A 5,000-nucleotide genomic window follows, 5' to 3' on the forward strand; every position below is an offset into this window, starting at 1 on the left:
GAAAAATCTTTTGCGCCGAAGAAACTTCGGCGCATTTTTCACTTGTCTTTTTTCTATTTCTCTAATTCTAAAGAAGAAAATTCTGTCTAGGTAAAATCAGATTGCAAGAGGAATTATCCATATTTATCAGACATGAGCCTTTTCCTTTTTAGCATTTGCCTATTTGTTTTACTTTTTATAATTTCTGAACCAAACCTCAGTTACATTTAAATCTCAAGTGTTTTTGCCTGGTGTATGAAATTTAAGGTGATGACAAAATCATTTTTATATCCTTTCCACGTACCTTGCTTCCTTTACTAAGTTACTTATTTCCATGGCTGATATCCTATGCCTTAGGATGTCAACCTGTTTTGGCCCATGCACCCTTTCACCATGTCAGAATGTCACTCCCCCCGCCCTCCCCCCACAACCAGCCCCCTTTCCAAAACTGTCTGCCTCAAAAGGTGCATTTCAAATAATATGCAACAAAATACTAACACAAACACACAAGCTAGTGATGAGAAAGCCCAGCGTGATCTCTCAGTAGTGCGGACCGATGCACACTGTGTTTTGTGTGGTCCTAGAGCCAGTTTGAGCCTCCCAATCTGTAGTCACAATTCCCCCTTGAAAGTTTGAAATTCCCCCATAGGGGGGAATTCCTCCTTGGGTGAGAACCACTGGACCTAAGGCTTTCAGATGTGACAAACTTTCCCGATATCGCCCCTAAATCTCTTCCTACCTGGCACCTATACGTGTTCCTTAGTGTCATCTATTATCCAACATCAAAATCTAACCACTTGACACTTAATCTTTCAACATATCCTTTGTTTAGAACGTAGTTCTTAACATTTTTATTACCACACCCTCTCTGAGAGTTGGACCTTCCCTCCACGCCCCCGCCCCTTGCATCTATGAGTAAAATTCCCTCCCAGATTTAAAGGCAAATGGAAAAAAAAAGAGAAAGAGAAGGGGCGTTTTATTTTTTGGGGAATGAATTACTGAGACACTTGACACTGCTTCTTAGCGACTCTTGTTGAGAAAATAACGAATATAATTACAAAATTTTTAATTTTTCCCTAGGGCTAGCGGCACCCCCGGAAATTGCTGACGCCCACCTAGGGGGGCGCGCTCCACAGGTTGAGAACCACTGGCTTAGAAGTTGGAATCATTTTTTTCTAACTCATATCCGCATTAAAGAAAAACAGGGTGTCTGACCACATTTTTCTTTAAACAATACATTCGCTTCCTCGCGCATACGACACATTGTTCCAGAAATGTTTCTTTTTCCAGAGTGGATACACTTCTTGTTTTCTTATCTGACACGTTTTTACCAACACCATGATTATCAGTTGAGTTTCTAATCATTCTTTCACTTCTGTCAGTTTATTATACCTCCTTTTATTAATTTTCCTTTTCGGCCTACAATGTACAAATGTTTTTTCGATATTATTTACTATCATTTCAGTAAATGAGACCTATTCACATGAAACAAACACACCAAAGGGGCCATTGACTTGAAATTCAAGCTTCCAAAGAATAATGTTGGTTTCAACCTCCTAACGCAGACCCCACACTGCATCAGTAACTGATCATGTTACAAAGCCAGTGATTTGTCATCGCCCTGGGGAAGATGCGAACCCGCGACATCTGGGTGGCATGCCACGACACTAACCACTGTACCAACGGACCAGCCAAAGAGAGATACAAGAAATATTTTTTATAGGTCAGATACTTCATAATAAGGGAAGAAGTGCTGGAGTGAAAAAGTAATACAAACTAAGTATTTTGTGACATCCTGAATTTACTGACTCCAATATATTAGAAAATTTAACGCCATAAAATACAGAAGCGTTTAAAAAAATGAGAGCAAAACTGGCAACTAAGGTGATTCCCACTCTGAATTTCATTTAACAGAACCATCGACGGAGCTAATATGTGACTAAAAGCAACGCTTACATTGATAAAAGTGCTGCAATAATATATTTTTTATTACTGAACTTAATTGAATATAGAGTTTAGGCCAAACGCTAAGCACTGGGACCTATGAGGTCATTCAACGCTGGGAAGGAAACTGAGAGTAGGTAGGTCTGAAAGGTGTAACAGGAGGAAAACCTCGCAGTTGCATTATGAAATAATTGTTAAGAGAGGGTGGATAGCGAGATGGATGAAAGATAATATGAATGGAGGTACAGTCAAAGGAACGAAAGGGGTTTCAGCTAGGGGCCGAAGGGATGCTGCAAAGAACTTTAGTAATGCCCACAGTGCACCACGTGAGGTGCACTGACGACACTAACCCCCTACGGGGGAAAACGGGTATATGCAGCAAGTTTCCCAAGATGGAAAACAAATACAGAATTTGAGCTAAATACAAACCAGGAGTTTCCACGGCAGTTGCTATATTTATCAAGCTACTTCAGATATCTGTAACCATCCAGTGATCTGATTTACTTGTTACGTTAATGGTATAAAAACAATATTTTATTTCATTTACTAATTTCCATTTAGAATAGCGCAGATACCATAAAAATGGACAAAATCCTTAAGAATGTTTACAAACCCTAATGTCTTCTATATTCTTTGAGTAATTACAAGTTTTGTTGCCATATGGTTACTGATGTTCATCTCTTCCAGATTAATGGATTAATATGCTTATTATTTCCTTTTTTTAAAACTATATGATGATTAGAAGAAAAAAATCAGTTCACATTGAACTGGTTAATTTTCATCATGTTATTTGCCATGGCAGTAAACAAAAGTCCAGAACAATGACATACTACTGACAACAGAGGAAATTCACAGTTATATAGACGCAATGTCAAATACATGCACTTAAGCAGAGATGCACGCAAAAAAAGAAAAAATCTTGCGAAAAAAACATAATTTTCCTTCCAATTGCTGACGATATGCGAAGAGTGACTCATAAATAAATCTAAACACTGAACACAATACTAAAGTAAACAATGCGCCGAAGTTTCTTCGGCACAATCGAGTTTTCTGTGCAACCGCTACAGCGTATAATCAAGGCCACCGAAAATAGATCTATCTTTCGGTGGTCGCGGTATGATGCTGTATGAGCCGCAGCCCATGAAACTTTAACCACAACCTGGTGGTGGCCTATCCTAAATCGCTGCCAGAAGCACGATTATGGCTAACTTGAACCTTAAATAAAATTAAAAAAAACTACTAAAGTTAGAGAGCTGCAATTTGGTATGTTTGATGACTGGAGGGTAGATGATCAACATACCAACTTGCAATCCTCTAGCCTCAGTAGTTTTTAAGATCTGAGGGCGGATAGAAAAAGTGCGGACAGAAAAAGTGCGAGCGGGCAGACAAAGCCGGCACAATAGTTTTTTTTACGGAAAACTAAAATAAAAGATCACATTAATTATCCTCGGGTCATATCTTCTCCCTATCCTATCTCAGTATTGGTAATACTCTGACACAGTCGATGACCCCAACAGGCAGGAAACACTCAGCTGCTGAATTTTTAAGGCGAGTGTTTTGAGGCGATTGGCCTAAGTAAAGCGTCTAGTATTCGGATATAAAACAACTGCAAATTTTCAATTAAAGTAAAATATCAACAAAATAATAAAGTCAGTCTTTATTTTGATATGGAACCGTGCCAACAACTACATTAACAAGGCAGTAACAAACTCTGTCAGTTACCGTGATGTGATGTACACCTACTTCTGCATCATGTTCAGAAGCTCGAACCTTGCGGGAAATAATCAGTTCTGTCAGAGAGAGAGAGAGAGAGAGAGAGAGAGAGAGAGAAAGAGAGAAAGAGAGAGAGAGAGAGAGAGAGAGAGAGAGAGAGAGAGAGAGAGACGATAATAAGAGAGATAAACAGAGAAATAGAGAGAGGGAAGATTAATAAGAGAGAGAGAGAGAGAGAGAGAGAGAGAGAGAGAGAGAGAGAGAGAGAGAGAGAGAGAGAGAGAAAAGATAGTGTGTGTGAGAGAGAGAGAGAGAGAGAGAGAGAGAGAGAGAGAGAGAGAGAGAGAGAGTAAGGAACAGGGACAAACACACACACAATGACGAGACGAAATAATCCACAGTTCCATCGGCCATTTCTCTCAGCAACAATAAATCATCATAAGATGTGTCATTCTCGCACGATGGCCTTCACCGGAACTCCGGAATTATCCATCACGGGACAAGTGACCCGAATTGCAAAGAAAAATCTTTCCGTAAAATGCAACGTTGCAAAGATCAACCAACACCAGTTCGTTTTCAATTTGTCCACTGTCCTTGCAAAACCAATACAAATCAAACATAATAATTACAAAGCTCACATTCGTATGTGTACAATTCTCTTTTCGTTTTAATAATTTACTTCCATTTTTATCTAATTTAGTTTTTTTTTAATAAGTGAAATTTCTTCTTTCTGTATTTCCCATTACCTTCTGTTACTTCTTTCAAATGGACACCAAATTCTTGGGAAGCTTGAATTTCAAGTCAATGGCCCCTTTGGTGGGCTTGTTCAATATGAATAGGATTCATCTTCTAAATAATAATAATAATAATAATAATAATAATAATAATAATAATAATAATAATAATAATAATAATAATAATAATAATAATATGTAGAACTCTCAATGTCGAGAGCAAGAGTAATTTTGTATAAGGTCCAATAAATATATCAGTGGTATAAAGTCTCACAGTCTACCAGTGATATATTATTGTGGACTTTATAAATAATAATAATAATAATAATAATAATAATAATAATAATAATAATAATAATAATAATAATAATAATAATAATAATAATAATAATGTATATAAATTTGGGCCTAAGCCAAACACTGGGCCATTATCAGCTATTCAGTGCCTCAAACTGTGAAAAAAGAGAGTTGGAGAGGTTGGACAGCAAGACTGAAGAAAGGAAGTGGAACAGAAGTAAAGTGGAAGGCTAAGAAGTTAGTGCAGCTTGGAGCCGAAGGGACGTTGCAAAGAAAACCTTTAGTAATGCCTACAGTGCACCACATAAGATGCACTGACGGCACTATTCCCTA

Source organism: Macrobrachium rosenbergii, chromosome 44 (genome assembly GCF_040412425.1).
Source record: "Macrobrachium rosenbergii isolate ZJJX-2024 chromosome 44, ASM4041242v1, whole genome shotgun sequence".
In the NCBI taxonomy this organism is placed as follows: domain Eukaryota; kingdom Metazoa; phylum Arthropoda; class Malacostraca; order Decapoda; family Palaemonidae; genus Macrobrachium; species Macrobrachium rosenbergii.